At 38.1% G+C, this 24409-nt stretch overlaps 1 protein-coding gene and 1 long non-coding RNA gene across 3 annotated transcripts in view; both read left to right on the top strand.

The window, feature by feature from the left end:
- The window catches only part of socs7 (suppressor of cytokine signaling 7), a 28796-nt gene extending 25148 nt beyond the window's left edge, over window positions 1-3648 (top strand). For both annotated transcript variants that reach the window (XM_061984344.2, XM_061984346.2), the window contains one exon: window positions 54-3648. The gene's annotated coding sequence lies outside the window, so the exon portion shown is untranslated. The remainder of the gene's footprint in view (window positions 1-53) is intronic.
- A 7302-nt stretch (window positions 3649-10950) lies between these two features.
- Window positions 10951-12383, top strand: LOC140679821 (uncharacterized). Its single transcript, XR_012051171.1, has 2 exons — window positions 10951-11505; window positions 11636-12383. It is a non-coding gene; the product is annotated as an uncharacterized lncRNA (long non-coding RNA).
- Window positions 12384-24409: the final 12026 nt, after the last annotated feature.

Raw genomic sequence — 24409 nt, forward strand, 5'->3', positions numbered from 1 at the left:
AGGCTTGAAGGCGCCGGCTGACGACTTCTAAGACTCTTCCTGTGACTCTGCAGGGTCCAGAGTGCTGGTCTTGCTTCGCTGCAGAGAAAGTCCTGGTCCCCGGTCCTGGTCCCGGGTCCAGCTGGCTTGTTGTGTGGACGCCGGAGCAGCGGTGAGGAGAGCGCCACTGAGGACACGAACTGACTCAGTCTGGAGCTCATCCGCTGGATTCCAACTGCTTTCTTTGTACCGCCGTCCTCCCGCCTTTTCCCCGCCGTCTCTTTTCTTCGTGCGCAAACCAGACGGTTGAAGATGCTCTCAGGGCAGATATACACCCTGGCGTGGTCACGGCCCACCGTCTTCTGTGGCGCCTCACTAGAATCAAACACACGCCTTTCATGCATCGTCACTGCACGCCATACGTGCACGCCGGCCACTTCATTAGGTACACCTCGAATGCCAGTCATCCGTCAATCAAACTTTATCTTTGTAGCACTTTTACAGCAACAGCAACTAAGAAGGGAGTGAAAAGTGGCACTAAATAAATATTAAATATTTGTATAAATAATAAATTAATAAAAACACGTAATAATAGCCATGAATAAAATAGAAAATAACACAATAAAAATTAAAGAGTTTATTATGATAAAAAGCTTGAATAAAATGGTTTGTCTTTTACCTTTTTAAAAAAAAAAAATATCAACAGATATTAGGAAGGATAAATAACGAGGTAAAAAAATACACTATATTGCCAAAAGTATTTGTCCACCTGTCTTGACTCACATATGAACTTGGAAGTGCCATCCCATTCCTAACCCATAGGCTTCAATATTACAGCTTCAACTCTTCTGGGAAGGCTGTCCACAAGGTTGCAGAGTGTCTTTATAGGCGAGGTCACACACTGAAGGCCTGGCTCTCAAGTCTCCGTTCTAATTCATCCCAAAAAGGTGTTCTATCGGGTTCAGGTCAGGACTCTGTGCAGGCCAGTCAAGTCACACACCAGACTCTGTCATCCATGTCTTTATGGACCTTGCTTTGTGCACTGGTGCACGGTCATGTTGGAAGAGGAAGGGGGCCCCCGCTCCGAACTGTTCCCGCAAGGTTGGGAGCATGGAATTGTCCAGAATGTTTTGGTATCCTGGAGCGTTCACAAGGTTGCGTTTATAGGAATTTTCCACCATTCTTCCAAAAGCGCATTGGTGAGGTCACACACACTGAAGGCCTGGCTCTCAAGTCTCCGTTCGAATTCATCCCAAAAAGGTGTTATATCGGGTTCAGGTCAGGACTCTGTGCAGGCCAGTCAAGTCACACACCAGACTCTGTCATCCATGTCTTTATGTGTGCACAATCATGTTGGAAGAGGAAGGGGGCCCCCGCTCCGAACTGTTCCCGCAAGGCTGGGAGCATGGAATTGTCCAGAATGTTTTGGTATCCTGGAGCGTTCACAAGGTTTGCATTTATAGGAATTTTCCACCGTTCTTCCAAAAGCGCATTGGTGAGGTCACACACACTGAAGGCCTGGCTCTCAAGTCTCCGTTCTAATTCATCCCAAAAAGGTGTTCTATCGGGTTCAGGTCAGGACTCTGTGCAGGCCAGTCAAGTCACACACCAGACTCTGTCATCCATGTCTTTATGTGTGCACAGTCATGTTGGAAGAGGAAGGGGGCCCCCGCTCCGAACTGTCCCCGCAAGGTTGGGAGCATGGAATTGTCCAGAATGTTTTGGTATCCTGGAGCGTTCACAAGGTTGCGTTTATAGGAATTTTCCACCATTCTTCCAAAAGCGCATTGGTGAGGTCACACACACTGAAGGCCTGGCTCTCAAGTCTCCGTTCGAATTCATCCCAAAAAGATGTTCTATCGGGTTCAGGTCAGGACTCTGTGCAGGCCAGTCAAGTCACACACCAGACTCTGTCATCCATGTCTTTATGGACCTTGCTTTGTGCACTGGTGCACGGTCATGTTGGAAGAGGAAGGGGGCCCCCGCTCCGAACTGTCCCCGCAAGGCTGGGAGCATGGAATTGTCCAGAATGTTTTGGTATCCTGGAGCGTTCACAAGGTTGCGTTTATAGGAATTTTCCACCATTCTTCCAAAAGCGCATTGGTGAGGTCACACACACTGAAGGCCTGGCTCTCAAGTCTCCGTTCTAATTCATCCCAAAAAGGTGTTTATCGGGTTCAGGTCAGGACTCTGTGCAGGCCAGTCAAGTCACACACCAGACTCTGTCATCCATGTCTTTATGTGTGCACAATCATGTTGGAAGAGGAAGGGGGCCCCCGCTCCGAACTGTCCCCGCAAGGTTGGGAGCATGGAATTGTCCAGAATGTTTTGGTATCCTGGAGCGTTCACAAGGTTTGCATTTATAGGAATTTTCCACCGTTCTTCCAAAAGCGTATTGGTGAGGTCACACACTGAAAAGCCTCGCTCTCAAGTCTCCGTTCTAAATCATCCCAAAAAGGTGTTCTATCGGGTTCAGGTCAGGACTCTGTGCAGGCCAGTCAAGTCACACACCAGACTCTGTCATCCATGTCTTTATGTGTGCACAATCATGTTGGAAGAGGAAGGGGGCCCCCGCTCCGAACTGTCCCCGCAAGGTTGGGAGCATGGAATTGTCCAGAATGTTTTGGTATCCTGGAGCGTTCACAAGGTTTGCATTTATAGGAATTTTCCACCGTTCTTCCAAAAGCGCATTGGTGAGGTCACACACACTGAAGGCCTGGCTCTCAAGTCTCCGTTCTAATTCATCCCAATTCATCGGGTTCAGGTCAGGACTCTGTGCAGGCCAGTCAAGTCCCACACCAGACTCTGTCATCCATGTCTTTATGGACCTTGCTTTGTGCACAGTCATGTTGGAAGAGGAAGGGGGCCCCGCTCCAAGGTTAGGAGCATGGAATTGTCTTGACTTTATACACCTGTGGTCGGGCCAAGTGATTAGGACACCTGATTCTGATTATTTGGATGGGTGGCCAAATACTTTTGGCAATATAGTGTAGGTAAATGACACCTCAGAGAGTGAGGGGCACACTCACTAGCTGTATTGACACTGCACTGATACTGCCTTGTGCTTTGTAATAATCATCGGGCGTCTACTCGATTACAAAAGTCACTACTTGCAAATAAGTTAGTGAGCAAAATCCATCAAAGTTGACTTATATACACGAGTGTCTCAAAGGGCTGCACAAGCCGCGACGACATCCTGGGCTCAGATCCCACATCAGGGCAAGGAAAAACTCAACACAATGGGATGTCAATGAGAAACCTTGGAGGGGGGGCTGCAGATGTGGGCTCCCTTGTCTCTGTGTTACTCTGGCGGCATCTAGTGGTTGAGGGGTGACATTACACCTCTAATACGCTTTGCATGCATTTCAAAGGGAAATGCGCTTCCGTGTAGTTTGAGGCACGACTAATAAGAGCCTCTGTGATCATACAATATTCATGTGCCAGGGCGGGTGTCGGGGATGCTGTACCTAATGAAGTGGCCTTCCCACGTCAAAGATGACAGAATGTCTGAAAATGTTTTAATTGCTGAAAAACTCTTTGCACATCTCAGTCTGTGCATCTGTGATGTGATTGTGTGGTTAAATTTGTGTGTCCGTATTTCGACACAGATTGATTTACAGACACACAATTTAATACACACACATGCAGATCTGATTACACACACACACACACACACACACACACACACACACAGATTGATTTACAGACACATTAAAACACGTACACGCGGATCTAATTACAGAGACACACACAGATTGAGATACAGACACACACATTAAAACACGTACACGCGGATCCAATTACACACACACACACACACACACACTCACACACACACACACTGATTGCGATACAGACACACAAATTAAAACACGTACAGATCTAATTTTATACACACACACACAAACACGCAGATCTAATTACACACACACAGAGAAGGAGATACAGACACACAAATTAATACACACATGCAGATCTGATTACACACACACACACACACACACACACACACACACAATGAGATACAGACACACAAATTAAAACACGTACACGTGGATCTAATTACACACACACACACACACACACACACACACACACAAAATGAGATACAGACACACAAATTAAAACACGTACACGTGGATCTAATTACACACATACACTGATTGCGATACAGACACAAATTAAAAAATGTACACACAGATCTAATTTTATACACACACACACACACACACACACACACACACACACACACACACAAATACGCAGATCTAATTACACACACACACAGAAGGAGATACAGACACACAAATTAAAACAAGTACACACGGATCTAGTCACATAGACAGACACACACACACACACGTCAATTGAGGTACAGCACACAAATTAAAACACGAGCATGCAGATCTAATTACACACACACACACACACACACACACACAGATTGATTTACACACAAATGAATACACGCACTTGTGGATCTGATTACACACACATAAACACACACAGATTGATTTACAGACACACACATTAAAACACGTACACGCGGATCTAATTACACAGACACACACAGATTGGGATACAGACACACACTAAAACGTACACGCGGATCCAATTACACACACACACACACACACACACACACTCACACACTGATTGCGATACAGACACACAAATTAAAACACGTACAGATCTAATTTTATATACACACACACACAAACACGCAGATCTAATTACACACACACACAGAAGGAGATACAGACACACAAATTAATACACACACATGCAGATCTGATTACACACACACACAGATTGAGATACAGCACACAAATTAAAACATGTACACACGGATCTGATTACACACACACACTGATTGCGATACAGACACACAAATTAAAAAATGTACACACAGATCTAATTTTATACACACACACACACACAAACACGCAGATCTAATTACACACACAGAAGGAGATACAGACACACAAATTAAAACAAGTACACGCGGATCTAGTCACATAGACAGACACACACACACACACACAAATTGAGGTACAGCACACAAATTAAAACACGAGCATGCGGATGTAATTACACACACACACACACACACACACACACAGATTGATTTACACACAAATGAATACACGCACTTGTGGATCTGATTACACACACATAAACACACACAGATTGATTTACAGACACACACATTGAAACACGTACACGCGGATCCAATTACGCAGACACACAAATTAAAACACGTACACGCGGATCTAATTACACAGACACACACAGATTGGGATACAGACACACACATTAAAACGTACACGCGGATCCAATTACACACACACACACACTCACACACAGATTGCGATACAGACACACAAATTAAAACACGTACAGATCTAATTTTATACACACACACACACACACACAAACACGCAGATCTAATTACACACACACAGAGAAGGAGTTACAGACACACAAATTAATACACACACATGCAGATCTGATTACACACGCACACACACACAAAATGAGATACAGACACACAAATTAAAACACGTACACGTGGATGTGATTACACACACACACTGATTGCGATACAGACACACAAATTAAAAAAATGTACACACAGATCTAATTTTATACACACACACACACACAAACACACAGATCTAATTACACACACACACAGAAGGAGATACAGACACACAAATTAATACACACACATGCAGATCTGATTACACACACACACACAAAATGAGATACAGACACACAAATTAAAACACGTACACGTGGATCTGATTACACACACACACTGATTGCGATACAGACACACAAATTAAAAAATGTACACACAGATCTAATTTTATACACACACACAAACACGCAGATCTAATTACACACACAGAAGGAGATACAGACACACAAATTAAAACAAGTACACGCGGATCTAGTCACATAGACAGACACACACACACACACACAAATTGAGATACAGCACACAAATTAAAACACGAGCATGCGGATGTAATTATACACACACACACACACACACACACACACACACAGATTGATTTACACACAAATGAATACACGCACTTGTGGATCTGATTACACACACATAAACACACACAGATTGATTTACAGACACACACATTAAAACACGTACACGCGGATCTAATTACACAGACACACACAGATTGGGATACAGACACACACATTAAAACGTACACGCGGATCCAATTACACACACACACACACACACACACACACACACACACACACACACACACTCACACACACAGATTGTGATACAGACACAATTACACACACACACAGATTGAGATAGACACACAAATTAAAACACGTACACATGGATCTAATTACACCCACACACACACACACACACACACACACACACACACACACACAGATTGATTTACAGACACACATTAAAACATGTACACTCGGATCTAATTACACACACACACAGATTGAGATACAGACACACAAATTTAAACACGCACACACGGATCTAATTACACAGGCACACACACACACACACACAGATTGAGATACAGACACACAAATGAAAACACGCACATGTGGATCTAATCACATACACACACACACACACACACACACAAACCCACAGATAGAGATAAAGACACACAAATTAAAACACGTACACACGGATCTAATTACACAGACACACACAGATTGAGATACAGACACACACATTAAAACACGTACACGCGGATCCAATTACTCACACACACACACACACACACACACACACACACACAGATTGAGATACAGACACAATTACACACACACACACACACACACAGATTGAGATACAGACACACAAATTAAAACACGTACACATGGATCTAATTACACACACACAGATTGATTTACAGACACACATTAAAACATGTACACGCGGATCTAATTACACACACACACACACACACACACAGATTGAGATACAGACACACAGATTGAGATACAGACACACAAATTAAAACACGTGCACGCGGATCTAATTACACACACACACACACAGATTGAGATACAGACACACAAATTTAAACATGCACACACGGATCTAATTACACAGGCACACACACACAGATTGAGATACAAACACACAAATGAAAACATGCGCATGTGGATCTAATCACACACACACACACACACACACACACACACACACACACAAACCCACAGATTGAGATAGAGACACACAAATTAAAACACGTACACACGGATCTAATTACACAGACACACACAGATTGAGATACAGACACACACATTAAAACACGTACACGCGGATCTAATTACACAGACACACACATATTGAGATACAGACACACACATTAAAACACGTACACGCGGATCCAATTACACACACACTCACAGATTGTGATACAGACACACACACACACACACACACAGATTGAGATACAGACACACAAATTAAAACACGTACACATGGATCTAATTACACACACACACAGATTGATTTACAGACACATTAAAACATGTACACGCGGATCTAATTACACACACACACACACACACAGATTGAGATACAGACACACAAATTAAAACACGTACACGCGGATCTAATTACACACACACAGATTGAGATACAGACACACAAATTTAAACACGCACACACAGATCTAATTACACAGGCACACACACACACACACACAGATTGAGATACAGACACACAAATGAAAACACGCACATGTGGATCTAATCACATACACACACACACACACACACACAAACCCACAGATAGAGATAAAGACACACAAATTAAAACACGTACACACGGATCTAATTACACAGACACACACAGATTGAGATACAGACACACACATTAAAACACGTACACGCGGATCCAATTACTCACACACACACACACACACACACACACAGATTGAGATACAGACACAATTACACACACACACACACACACACAGATTGAGATACAGACACACAAATTAAAACACGTACACATGGATCTAATTACACACACACAGATTGATTTACAGACACACATTAAAACATGTACACGCGGATCTAATTACACACACACACACACACACACAGATTGAGATACAGACACACAAATTAAAACACGTGCACGCGGATCTAATTACACACACACACACACAGATTGAGATACAGACACACAAATTTAAACATGCACACACGGATCTAATTACACAGGCACACACACACAGATTGAGATACAAACACACAAATGAAAACATGCGCATGTGGATCTAATCACACACACACACACACACACACACACACACAAACCCACATATTGAGATAGAGACACACAAATTAAAACACGTACACACGGATCTAATTACACAGACACACACAGATTGAGATACAGACACACACATTAAAACACGTACACGCGGATCTAATTACACAGACACACACATATTGAGATACAGACACACACATTAAAACACGTACACGCGGATCCAATTACACACACACTCACAGATTGTGATACAGACACACACACACACACAGATTGAGATACAGACACACAAATTAAAACACGTACACATGGATCTAATTACACACACACACAGATTGATTTACAGACACATTAAAACATGTACACGCGGATCTAATTACACACACACACACACACAGATTGAGATACAGACACACAAATTAAAACACGTACACGCGGATCTAATTACACACACACAGATTGAGATACAGACACACAAATTTAAACACGCACACACAGATCTAATTACACAGGCACACACACACACACACAGATTGAGATACAGACACACAAATGAAAACACGCACATGTGGAGCTAATCACATACACACACACACACACACACATACAAACCCACAGATTGAGATAAAGACACACAAATTAAAACACGTACACACGGATCTAATTACACAGACACACAGATTGAGATACAGACACACACATTAAAACCTGTACACGCGGATCTAATTACACAGACACACACATATTGAGATACAGACACACACATTAAAACACGTACACGCGGATCCAATTACACACACACTCACAGATTGTGATACAGACACACACACACACACACACACACACAGATTGAGATACAGACACACAAATTAAAACACGTACACATGGATCTAATTACACACACACACAGATTGATTTACAGACACACATTAAAACATGTACACGCGGATCTAATTACACACACACACACACACACACACACACACACAGATTGAGATACAGACACACAAATTAAAACACGTACACGCGGATCTAATTACACACACACACAGATTGAGATACAGACACACAAATTTAAACATGCACACACAGATCTAATTACACAGGCACACACACACACAGATTGAGATACAGACACACAAATGAAAACACGCACATGTGGAGCTAATCACATACACACACACACACACACACATACAAACCCACAGATTGAGATAAAGACACACAAATTAAAACACGTACACACGGATCTAATTACACAGACACACACAGATTGAGATACAGACACACACATTAAAACACGTACACGCGGATCTAATTACACAGACACACACAGATTGAGATACAGACACACACATTAAAACACGTACACGCGGATCCAATTACACACAAACACACACACTCACGCACACAGATTGTGATACAGACACACACACACACACATACAGATTGAGATACAGACACACAAATTAAAACACGTACACGCGGATCTAATTACACACACACACACAGATTGATTTACAGACACACATTAAAACATGTACACGCGGATCTAATTACACACACACACGCAGATTGAGATACAGACACACAAATTAAAACACGTACACGCGGATCTAATTACACACACACAGATTGAGATACAGACACACAAATTTAAACACGCACACACGGATCTAATTACACAGGCACACACACACACAGATTGGGATACAGACACACAAATGAAAACACGCACATGTGGATCTAATCACATACACACACACACACACACAAACCCACAGATTGAGATAAAGACACACAATTTAAAACACGTACACACGGATCTAATTACACAGACACACACAGATTGAGATACAGACACACACATTAAAACACGTACACGCGGATCTAATTACACAGACACACACACTCACACACACACACACAAACCCACAGATTGAGATAAAGACACACAAATTAAAACACGTACACACGGATCTAATTACACAGACACACACAGATTGAGATACAGACACACACATTAAAACACGTACACGCGGATCTAATTACACAGACACACACATATTGAGATACAGACACACACATTTAAACACGTACACGCGGATCCAATTACACACACACTCACAGATTGTGATACAGACACACACACACACAGATTGAGATACAGACACACAAATTAAAACACGTACACATGGATCTAATTACACACACACACAGATTGATTTACAGACACACATTAAAACATGTACACGCGGATCTAATTACACACACACACACACACACACAGATTGAGATACAGACACACAAATTTAAACACGCACACACAGATCTAATTACACAGGCACACACACACACAGATTGAGATACAGACACACAAATGAAAACACGCTAATGTGGAGCTAATCACATACACACACACACACACACATACAAACCCACAGATTGAGATAAAGACACACAAATTAAAACACGTACACGCGGATCCAATTACACACACACTCACAGATTGTGATACAAACACACACACACACACAGATTGAGATACAGACACACAAATTAAAACACGTACACATGGATCTAATTACACACACACACAGATTGATTTACAGACACACATTAAAACATGTACACGCGGATCTAATTACACACACACACACACACACACACACATTAAAACCTGTACACGCGGATCCAATTACACACACACACACACACACACACACAGATTGAGATACAGACACAATTACACACACACACATACACACACACACGCACACCCACACACACACACACACAGATTGAGATACAGACACACAAATTAAAACACGTACACATGGATCTAATTACACACACACACACACACACACACAGATTGATTTACAGACACACATTAAAACATGTACACGCGGATCTAATTACACACACACACACACACACACACACACACACACAGATTGAGATACAGACACACAAATTAAAACACGTGCACGCGGATCTAATTACACACACACACACACACACCACACACAGATTGAGATACAGACACACAAATTAAAACACGTACACGCGGATCTAATTACACACACACACACAGATTGAGATACAGACACACAAATTTAAACACGCACACACGGATCTAATTACACAGGCACACACACACACAGATTGAGATACAGACACACAAATTAAAACATGTACACACGGATCTAATTACACAGGCACACAGATTGAGATACAGACACACAAATTAAAACATGTACACATGGATCTAATTACACGGGCACACACACACAGATTGAGATACAGACACACAAATTAAAACATGTACACACGGATCTAATTACACAGGCACACACACACAGATTGAGATACAGACACACAAATTAAAACATGTACACACGGATCTAATTACACAGGCACACACACACACAGATTGAGATACAGACACACAAATTAAAACACGCACATGTGGATCTAATCACACACACACACACACACACACACACACACACACACGCACACAAACCCACAGATTGAGATACAGACACACAAATTAACACACGCACACGCGGATCTAATCACACACACAGATTGAGCTACAGACCCACAAATGAATCCAGGACACATGAATCAGATTACAGACTGAGATAGACTTTTGCAAATAGTTTGCTACAAAAACACTTGCACAGTTTAGGAGTGAATGAGTGAAAATGAAGTCCAAGCAGAAGATCTTTCTTCTTGTCTCAGCCCTGCAACTTTTCTTTGGATTGTCCACAGCTTCTGGTTTCATCTTTCTTACGAGGTTCCATTGTTTGTTTTTATCACTATTATCATTATTATTATTATTATTATTATTATGATTATTATCATTCTGAGAAGGTTTTGATGTCAGGAGCTTTCACCAAAGACAAACAATGTCATGCAACAGCCGTTCTAGCACATGTCAGTCACGTTGTTATTAAGAGACTACATTTCCCATCATGCCTTGCTCCACGCTGTGTATATCTGCCAGGACTGACCTCCACCTGTCCACCTGTGGAAATACATTGTTGTTTTTTTAAGTAAAGACAAAAATAAACTTGAAGGTTTGCTTTGATCAACTTCTCACTGAGTGCCGACAACAAAAACACTTTCTGAACAATTCCACCACCATGAATGGGAATTTTGATGCCGTCTTAAAAATACGCTAGCTTTTCTAATGTCGTCATGCTAACAATAGCAGGCTAATATTTTACACTAGCTTTTTAACCAACTTTGTATGTTTAAACCAAACAAAATCACAAATTTTGATATACAAGTATGCTAACTTCTACCATATTAGCATGCTAACATTTTTATTTCGTTCGTATAAACCTACAATAATGGATTTTGATACTTGCCGCCATCTTGGAAGTGAAGTATGCTAGCTTCTACCATATTAGCACGCTAACATTTTTATTTCGTTCGTATAAACCTACAATAATGGATTTTGAAGCTTTGCGCCATCTTAGAGGTACAGTAACTTTTCCTACGTCGTCATGCTAACGTGCTAGCATGGTAACGTTTTATGCTAGCCTGTTTGCTAATTTTGTATATTTAAACCTAAAAATCACAAATTTTTGATACTTGCCGCCATCTTGGAAGTATGCTAACTTCTACCATATTAGCATGCTAACATTTTTATTTCATTCGTATGAACCGACAATAATGGATTTTGAAACTTGGCGCCATCTTAGAGGTACAGTAACTTTTCTAATGTCATCATACTAACATTATCAGGCTAATATTTTACACTAGTTTTTCTAATGTCATCATGCTAACATTAGCAGGCTAATGTTTTACACTAGTTTTTCTAATGTCATCATGCTAACATTAGCAGGCTAATATTTTTCACTAGCTTTTTAACCAACTTTGTATGATTAAACCAAAAAAAAAATCACAAATTTTGATACTTGCCGCCATCTTGGAAGTATGCTAGCTTCTACCATATTAGCACGCTAACATTTTTATTTCATTTGTATAAACCGACAATAATGGATTTTGAAACTTGGCGCTATCTTAGAGGTACAGTAACTTTTCCTACGTCGTCATGCTAACGTGCTAGCATGCTAACGTTTTATGCTAGCCTGTTTGCTTATTTTGTATATTTAAACCTAAAAATCACGAATTTTCGATACTTGCCGCCATCTTGGAAGTGAAGTATGCTAACTTCTACCATATTAGCACGCTAACATTTTTATTTTGTTCGTATAAACCTACAATAATGGATTTTGAAGCTTGGCGCCATCTTAGAGGTACAGTAACTTTTCTAATGTCATCATGCTAACATTAGCAGGCTAATATTTTACACTAGCTTTTTAACCAACTTTGTATGTTTATACCAAAAAATATCACAAATTTTGATACTTGCCGCCATCTTGGAAGTATGCTAACGTCTACCATATTAGCACGCTAACATTTTTATTTCATTTGTATGAACCGACAATAATGGATTTTGAAGCTTGGCGCCATCTTAGAGGTACAGTAACTTTTCCTACGTCGTCATGCTAACGTGCTAGCATGGTAACGTTTTATGTTAGCCTGTTTGCTTATTTTGTATATTTAAACCTAAAAATCACAAATTTTTGATACTTGCCGCCATCTTGGAAGTATGCTAACTTCTACCATATTAGCATGCTAACATTTTTATTTCATTCGTATGAACCGACAATAATGGATTTTGAAACTTGGCGCCATCTTAGAGGTACAGTAACGTTTCTAATGTCATCATACTAACATTATCAGGCTAATATTTTACACTAGTTTTTCTAATGTCATCATGCTAACATTATCAGGCTAATATTTTACACTAGTTTTTCTAATGTCATCATGCTAACATTAGCAGGCTAATATTTTTCACTAGCTTTTTAACCAACTTTGTATGATTAAACCAAAAAAAATCACAAATTTTGATACTTGCCGCCATCTTGGAAGTATGCTAACTTCTACCATATTAGCACGCTAACATTTTTATTTTGTTCGTATAAACCTACAATAATGGATTTTGAAGTTTGGCGCCATCTTAGAGGTACAGTAACTTTTCTAATGTCATCATGCTAACATTAGCAGGCTAATATTTTACACTAGCTTTTTAACCAACTTTGTATGTTTAAACCTAAAAAATCACATATTTTGATACTTGCCGCCATCTTGGAAGTATGCTAACTTCTACCATATTAGCATGCTAACATTTTTATTTCGTTCGTATAAACCGACAATAATGGATTTTGAAAGTTGGCGCTATCTTAGAGGTACAGTAACTTTTCCTACGTCGTCATGCTAACGTGCTAGCATGCTAACGTTTTATGCTAGCCTGTTTGCTTATTTTGTATATTTAAACCTAAAAATCACGAATTTTCGATACTTGCCGCCATCTTGGAAGTGAAGTATGCTAACTTCTACCATATTAGCACGCTAACATTTTTATTTTGTTCGTATAAACCTACAATAATGGATTTTGAAACTTGGCGCCATCTTAGAGGTACAGTAACTTTTCTAATGTCATCATGCTAACATTAGCAGGCTAATATTTTACACTAGCTTTTTAACCAACTTTGTATGTTTATACCAAAAAATATCACAAATTTTGATACTTGCCGCCATCTTGGAAGTGAAGTATGCTAACTTCTACCATATTAGCACGCTAACATTTTTATTTTGTTCGTATAAACCTACAATAATGGATTTTGAAACTTGGCGCCATCTTAGAGGTACAGTAACATTTCCTATGTCGTCATGCTAATGTTAGCATGCTAACATTTTATCCTTGCTTGTTTGCTAATTTTGTATATTTAAACCTAAAAATCAAAAATGTTGATACTTTCCGCCATCTTGGAAGTATGCTAACTTCTACCATATTAGCACGCTAACATTTTTATTTCGTTCGTATAAACCTACAATAATGGATTTTGAAACTTGGCGCCATCTTAGAGATACAGTAACGTTTCTAATGTCATCATGCTAGCATTAGCAGGCTAATATTTTTCACTAGCTTTTTAACCAACTTTGTATGTTAATACCTAAAAAATCAAAAATTTTGATACTTGTCGCCATCTTGGAAGTATGCTAACTTCTACCATATTAGCACGCTAACATTTTTATTTCGTGCATATAAACCTACAATAATGGATTTTCAAACTTGGCGCCATCTTAGAGGTACAGTAACTTTTCCTACGTTGTCATGCTAACGTGTTAGCATGCTAACGTTTTATGCTAGCCTGTTTGCTAATTTTGTATATTTAAACCTAAAAATCACAAATTTTTGATACTTGCCGCCATCTTGGAAGTGAGGTATGCTAACTTCTACCATATTAGCACGCTAACATTTTTATTTCATTCGTATAAACCTACAATAATGGATTTTGAAACTTGGCGCCATCTTAGAGGTACAGTAACGTTTCTAATGTCATCATGCTAACATTAGCAGGCTAATATTTTACACTAGCTTTTTAACCAACTTTGTATGTTTAAACCAAAAAAAAATCACAAATTTTGATACTTGCCGCGATCTTGGAAGTATGCTAACTTCTACCATATTAGCACGCTAACATTTTTATTTTGTTCGTATAAACCTACAATAATGGATTTTGAAGCTTTGCGCCATCTTAGAGGTACAGTAACTTTTCCTACGTTGTCATGCTAACGTGTTAGCATGCTAACGTTTTATGCTAGCCTGTTTGCTAATTTTGTATATTTAAACCTAAAAATCACGAATTTTCGATACTTGCCGCCATCTTGGAAGTGAGGTATGCTAACTTCTACCATATTAGCACGCTAACATTTTTATTTCATTCGTATAAACCTACAATAATGGATTTTGAAACTTGGCGCCATCTTAGAGGTACAGTAACGTTTCTAATGTCATCATGCTAACAATAGCAGGCTAATATTTTACACTAACTTTTTAACCAACTTTGTATGTTTAAACCAAAAAAAATCACAAATTTTGATACTTGCCGCCATCTTGGAAGTAAGCTAACGTCTACCATATTAGCACGCTAACATTTTTATTTCGTGCATATAAACCTACAATAATGGATTTTGAAACTTGGCGCCATCTTAGAGGTACAGTAACGTTTCTAATGTCATCATGCTAACAATAGCAGGCTAATATTTTACACTAACTTTTTAACCAACTTTGTATGTTTAAACCAAAAAAAATCACAAATTTTGATACTTGCCGCCATCTTGGAAGTAAGCTAACGTCTACCATATTAGCACGCTAACATTTTTATTTCGTGCATATAAACCTACAATAATGGATTTTGAAACTTGGCGCCATCTTAGAGGTACAGTAACGTTTCTAATGTCATCATGCTAACAATAGCAGGCTAATATTTTACACTAACTTTTTAACCAACTTTGTATGTTTAAACCAAAAAAAATCACAAATTTTGATACTTGCCGCCATCTTGGAAGTAAGCTAACGTCTACCATATTAGCACGCTAACATTTTTATTTCGTGCATATAAACCTACAATAATGGATTTTGAAACTTGGCGCCATCTTAGAGGTACAGTAACTTTTCCTATGTCGTCATGCTAACGTGTTAGCATGCTAATGTTTTATGCTAGCCTGTTTGCTAATTTTGTATATTTATACCTAAAAATCACAAATTTGTTATACTTGCCGCCATCTTGGAAGTGAAGTATGCTAACTTCTACCATATTAGCACACTAACATTTTTATTTCATTCGTATAAACCTACAATAATGGATTTTGAAACTTGGCGCCATCTTAGAGGTACAGTAACGTTTCTAATGTCATCATGCTAACATTAGCCGGCTAATATTTTACACTAGCTTTTTAACTTTGTATGTTTATACCAAAAAATATCACAAATTTTGATACTTGCCGCCATCTTGGAAGTATGCTAACTTCTACCATATTAGCACGCTAACATTTTTATTTCGTTCGTATAAACCTACAATAATGGATTTTGAAACTTGGCGCCATCTTAGAGGTACAGTAACTTTTCTAATGTCGTCATGCTAACATTAGCAGGCTAATATTTTACACTAGCTTTTTAACCAACTTTGTATGTTTATACCAAAAAAAAAATCACAAATGTTGATACTTTCCGCCATCTTGGAAGTATGCTAACTTCTACCATATTAGCACGCTAACATTTTTATTTCGTTCGTATAAACCTACAATAATGGATTTTGAAACTTGGCGCCATCTTAGAGGTACAGTAACTTTTCTAATGTCATCATGCTAACATAAGCAGGCTAATATTTTACACTAGCTTTTTAACCAACTTTGTATGTTTAAACCTAAAAAATCACATATTTTGATACTTGCCGCCATCTTGGAAGTATGCTAACTTCTACCATATTAGCATGCTAACATTTTTATTTCGTTCGTATAAACCTACAATAATGGATTTTGAAAGTTGGCGCCATCTTAGAGGTACAGTAACTTATCCTATGTCGTCATGCTAATGTCAGCATGCTAGCGTTTTATGCTAGCCTGTTTGCTAATTTTGTATATTTAAACCTAAAAATCACAAATTTTTGATACTTGCCGCCATCTTGGAAGTGAAGTATGCTAACTTCTACCATATTAGCACGCTAACATTTTTATTTCATTTGTATAAACCAACAATAATGGATTTTGAAACTTGGCGCCATCTTAGAGGTACAGTAACTTTTCCTACGTCGTCATGCTAACGTGTTAGCATGCTAACGTTTTATGCTAGCCTGTTTGCTTATTTTGTATATTTAAACCTAAAAATCACGAATTTTCGATACTTGCCGCCATCTTCGAAGTGAAGTATGCTAACTTCTACCATATTAGCACGCTAACATTTTTATTTCGTTCGTATAAACCTACAATAATGGATTTTGAAACTTGGCGCCATCTTAGAGGTACAGTAACTTTTCCTATGTCGTCATGCTAATGTTAGCATGCTAACATTTTATGCTAGCTTTTTTGCTAATTTTGTATATTTAAACCTAAAAATCACAAATTTTGATACTTGCCGCCATCTTGGAAGTATGCTAACTTCTACCATATTAGCATGCTAACATTTTTATTTCATTCGTATGAACCGACAATAATGGATTTTGAAACTTGGCGCCATCTTAGAGGTACAGTAACTTTTCTAATGTCATCATACTAACATTATCAGGCTAATATTTTACACTAGTTTTTCTAATGTCATCATGCTAACATTAGCAGGCTAATATTTTTCACTAGCTTTTTAACCAACTTTGTATGATTAAACCAAAAAAAAATCACAAATTTTGATACTTGCCGCCATCTTGGAAGTATGCTAGCTTCTACCATATTAGCACGCTAACATTTTTATTTCATTTGTATAAACCTATAATAATGGATTTAAAACTTGGCGCCATTTTAGAGGTACAGTAACATTTCTAATGTCATCATGCTAACATTATCAGGCTAATATTTTACACTAGTTTTTCTAATGTCATCATGCTAACATTATCAGGCTAATATTTTACACTAGTTTTTCTAATGTCATCATGCTAACATTAGCAGGCTAATATTTTTCACTAGCTTTTTAACCAACTTTGTATGATTAAACCAAAAAAAAAATCACAAATTTTGATACTTGCCGCCATCTTGGAAGTGAGGTATGCTAACTTCTACCATATTAGCACGCTAACATTTTTATTTCATTCGTATAAACCTACAATAATGGATTTTGAAACTTGGCGCCATCTTAGAGGTACAGTAACTTTTCCTACGTTGTCATGCTAACGTGTTAGCATGCTAACGTTTTATGCTAGCCTGTTTGCTAATTTTGTATATTTAAACCTAAAAATCACAAATTTTCGATACTTGCCGCCATCTTGGAAGTATGCTAACTTCTACCATATTAGCACGCTAACATTTTTATTTCGTTCGTATAAACCTACAATAATGGATTTTGAAACTTGGCGCCATCTTAGAGGTACAGAAACTTTTCCTACGTCGTCATGCTAACGTGCTAGCATGGTAACGTTTTATGCTAGCCTGTTTGCTTATTTTGTATATTTAAACCTAAAAATCACGAATTTTTGATACTTGCCGCCATCTTGGAAGTGAAGTATGCTAACTTCTACCATATTAGCACACTAACATTTTTATTTCATTTGTATAAACCGACAATAATGGATTTTGAAACTTGGCGCCATCTTAGAGGTACAGCAACGTTTCTAATGTCATCATGCTAGCATTAGCAGGCTAATATTTTACACTAGCTTTTTAACCAACTTTGTATGTTTATACCAAAAAATATCACAAATTTTGATACTTGCCGCGATCTTGGAAGTATGCTAACTTCTACCATATTAGCACGCTAACATTTTTATTTCATTTGTATGAACCGACAATAATGGATTTTGAAGCTTGGCGCTATCTTAGAGGTACAGTAACTTTTCCTACGTTGTCATGCTAACGTGTTAGCATGCTAACGTTTTATGCTAGCCTGTTTGCTAATTTTGTATATTTAAACCTAAAAATCACAAATTTTTGATACTTGCCGCCATCTTGGAAGTATGCTAACTTCTACCATATTAGCATGCTAACATTTTTATTTCATTCGTATGAACCGACAATAATGGATTTTGAAACTTGGCGCCATCTTAGAGGTACAGTAACTTTTCTAATGTCATCATACTAACATTATCAGGCTAATATTTTACACTAGTTTTTCTAATGTCATCATGCTAACATTATCAGGCTCATATTTTACACTAGTTTTTCTAATGTCATCATGCTAACATTATCAGGCTAATATTTTACACTAGTTTTTCTAATGTCATCATGCTAACATTAGCAGGCTAATATTTTTCACTAGCTTTTTAACCAACTTTGTATGATTAAACCAAAAAAAAATCACAAATTTTGATACTTGCCGCCATCTTGGAAGTATGCTAGCTTCTACCATATTAGCACGCTAACATTTTTATTTCATTTGTATAAACCTATAATAATGGATTTAAAACTTGCCGCCATTTTAGAGGTACAGTAACGTTTCTAATGTCATCATACTAACATTATCAGGCTCATATTTTACACTAGCTTTTTAACCAACTTTGTATGTTTAAACCAAAAAAAATCACAAATTTTAATACTTGCCGCCATCTTGGAAGTATGCTAACGTCTACCATATTAGCACGCTAACATTTTTATTTCATTTGTATGAACCGACAATATTGGATTTTGAAGCTTGGCGCTATCTTAGAGGTACAGTAACTTTTCCTACGTCGTCATGCTAACGTGCTAGCATGCTAACGTTTTATGCTAGCCTGTTTGCTTATTTTGTATATTTAAACCTAAAAATCACGAATTTTCGATACTTGCCGCCATCTTGGAAGTGAAGTATGCTAACTTCTACCTAATTAGCATGCTAACATGTTTATTTCATTTGTATAAACCTACAATAATGAATTTTGAAGCTTTGCGCCATCTTAGAGGTACAGTAACTTTTCCTACGTCGTCATGCTAACGTGTTAGCATGTTAACGTTTTATGCTAGCCTGTTTGCTAATTTTGTATATCTAAACCTAAAAATCACAAATTTTTGATACTTGCCGCCATCTTGGAAGTGAAGTATGCTAACTTCTACCATATTAGCACGCTAACATTTTTATTTCATTTGTATAAACCTACAATAATGGATTTTGAAACTTGGCGCCATCTTAGAGGTACAGTAACTTTTCCTATGTCGTCATGCTAATGTTAGCATGCTAACGTTTTATGCTAGCTTTTTTGCTAATTTTGTATATTTAAACCTAAAAATCAAAAATGTTGATACTTTCCGCCATCTTGGAAGTATGCTAACTTCTACCATATTAGCATGCTAACATTTTTATTTCATTCGTATAAACCTACAATAATGGATTTTGAAACTTGGCGCCATCTTAGAGATACAGTAACGTTTCTAATGTCATCATGCTAACATTAGCAGGCTAATATTTTACACTAGCTTTTTAACCAACTTTGTATGTTTAAACCAAAAAAAATCACAAATTTTAATACTTGCCGCCATCTTGGAAGTATGCTAACGTCTACCATATTAGCACGCTAACATTTTTATTTCATTTGTATGAACCGACAATATTGGATTTTGAAGCTTGGCGCTATCTTAGAGGTACAGTAACTTTTCCTACGTCGTCATGCTAACGTGCTAGCATGCTAACGTTTTATGCTAGCCTGTTTGCTTATTTTGTATATTTAAACCTAAAAATCACGAATTTTCGATACTTGCCGCCATCTTGGAAGTGAAGTATGCTAACTTCTACCTAATTAGCATGCTAACATGTTTATTTCATTTGTATAAACCTACAATAATGAATTTTGAAGCTTTGCGCCATCTTAGAGGTACAGTAACTTTTCCTACGTCGTCATGCTAACGTGTTAGCATGTTAACGTTTTATGCTAGCCTGTTTGCTAATTTTGTATATCTAAACCTAAAAATCACAAATTTTTGATACTTGCCGCCATCTTGGAAGTGAAGTATGCTAACTTCTACCATATTAGCACGCTAACATTTTTATTTCATTTGTATAAACCTACAATAATGGATTTTGAAACTTGGCGCCATCTTAGAGGTACAGTAACTTTTCCTATGTCGTCATGCTAATGTTAGCATGCTAACGTTTTATGCTAGCTTTTTTGCTAATTTTGTATATTTAAACCTAAAAATCAAAAATGTTGATACTTTCCGCCATCTTGGAAGTATGCTAACTTCTACCATATTAGCATGCTAACATTTTTATTTCATTCGTATAAACCTACAATAATGGATTTTGAAACTTGGCGCCATCTTAGAGATACAGTAACGTTTCTAATGTCATCATGCTAACATTAGCAGGCTAATATTTTACACTAGCTTTTTAACCAACTTTGTATGTTTAAACCAAACAAAATCACAAATTTTAATACTTGCCGCCATCTTGGAAGTATGCTAACTTCTACCATATTAGCACGCTAACATTTTTATTTTGTTCGTATAAACCTACAATAATGGATTTTGAAACTTGGCGCCATCTTAGAGGTACAGTAACATTTCCTATGTCGTCATGCTAACGTGTTAGCATGCTAACGTTTTATGCTAGCTTGTTTGCTAATTTTGTATGTTTAAACCTAAAAGTCATGGATTTTGATACTTGTCACCATCTTACAAGTACGTTCATTTCTCCTACATGAAAGTTAAAGTACCAATGATTGTCTTGTGGTGCATTTGACCCATTTTCTTGTTCACCCCCTGGGAGGTGAGGGGAGCAGTGAGCAGCAGCGGTGGCCGCGCTCGGGAATCATTTTTGGTGATTTTACCCCCAATTCCAAACCGTTATGCTGAGTGCCAAGTAGGGAGGTAATGGGTTCCATTTCTATAGTCTTTGGTATGACTCGGCCGGGGTTTTAACTCACGACCTACCCATCTCAGGGCGGACACGCTAACCACAAGGACACTGAGCAGGTCAAACATGCTAATGTTAGCATGTTAGCGTTTTATACTAGCATTTTTGCAGTCAAATTCATGGGTTTTGAGACTTCTTGCAAGTATTTTTCTGGTGTTTTTATTATTATAATGTGATACGCTATTTAAACAGGTTCAGGTCAGCTATACCCTAACCCTAACCCTATACTTTTTGGACTAATAATAATAATCAAGTCTTCGGTCATCGTCATCTGATCAAATTTGCTGTTGAACAATAATAATAATAATAATAATAGATTTTATTTGTAAAAGCACTTTACATTGAGCAAACAACCTCAAAGTGCTACAGTGTATTAAAAAAAAAAAAAAAGATAATACAAATTAAAGCTGCAAGCAGCATTGGTCGGGCCCGCGTATTTGGCAGGTGCTAGTCCTAAGTGTCCCAATACTTTTGTCTACTTTTAGTCTGAAGTGTCCCAAGACTTTTGTCTAGTGTACCTACCTTGTCTGCATTGTGTGGGCACGCTGGTGCTTCCTGCTTTTAAGCAGCCATCTTAAAAAAACAGCAGCGCAGCAGCATCAGCGCAGCGGTTCTTTGAAGGGTCATAAAATCAAAACCGGAGCAGTTAGAAAAACGCTGTTCTGTTATTTTATACACAAGGGTTCAATCTCTCTCCTGTGTTAGTTTGAAGCCTAAACGACAAACGCGCTCAGAGGAGATAGATTTTGAAGGAAGGTGACCGGTTTTTACAAAAATGTTGTTTTGAAGGGGGAATAGCAAACTTCCTGTTGATTTTTGCTGGGGGTTGTCAATTTATGAAATGTAGGTCTAAGTGAGACCTACATTGAGGTTTTCATGTCTCTCCGACCTTCCCAGTGGGAGTTACCGGCAGTTTTGTCATTTTTTTTCTTCCGAGGAGCAGTTTTTTTCTCCGTTTTATTAAAAAATTGCTCTAGAGCGCAATTTTTAAATTTGGGGTTAGGTTTTTTTATTAGATCGCAATTTCTGCTATTCCTGATGTGTGTGTTAAGTTCGGTGAGTTTTAAAGCATGTTAAGGGGGTCAAATTACAACTCAAAGAGGCAAAAGTGACTGTTTTTAGTACATTTTTGTCTTGAAGGGGGAATTGCCAACTTCCTGTTGATTTTTGCCTGAGGAAATTAATTAATGAAAAGTAGGGCTAAGTGAGCCCTACATAGAGGTTTTTGTTTCATGTCTCTACAACATTCGTACTGGGAGTTATAAGCAGTTTTCTTTCTAAGGGGCGCTAGAGCGCAATTTTGAGTTTTGGGGTTCGTTTTTTTTTATTAAAAGACAATTTTCGGTGAGTTTTGAAGCATGTTAAGTGGGTCAAATTAGTGCTCAAAGAGGCGGCGGAATAATAATAAAACCTTAGAAAAACAATAGGTCCTTATGTCCCATTGTAAAAGGACTCCCGTTGGGATTCCTTTTACAATGGGCCATGCGGGCCCTAATAAACACAAATACAAAGTAGAACAGCCTAATAGCTAGAACTTGCATGCATATATATATAAAAAAAGGCTTTTTTAAAAAGAAGAGTTTTTTAAGCCTTAAGAGCATCCACAGTCTGAACAATTGACATTTAACAACTACTAAATTACAGTTTCATCAACCTTTTTGGGAAGGATATTGACAATTTGTCAAAATTAGAGAAGATCCTTTTTTTTCTTATGTACATTTACCAAGGTC

Source organism: Nerophis lumbriciformis, linkage group LG25 (genome assembly GCF_033978685.3).
Source record: "Nerophis lumbriciformis linkage group LG25, RoL_Nlum_v2.1, whole genome shotgun sequence".
Taxonomy (NCBI): Eukaryota; Metazoa; Chordata; class Actinopteri; order Syngnathiformes; family Syngnathidae; genus Nerophis; species Nerophis lumbriciformis.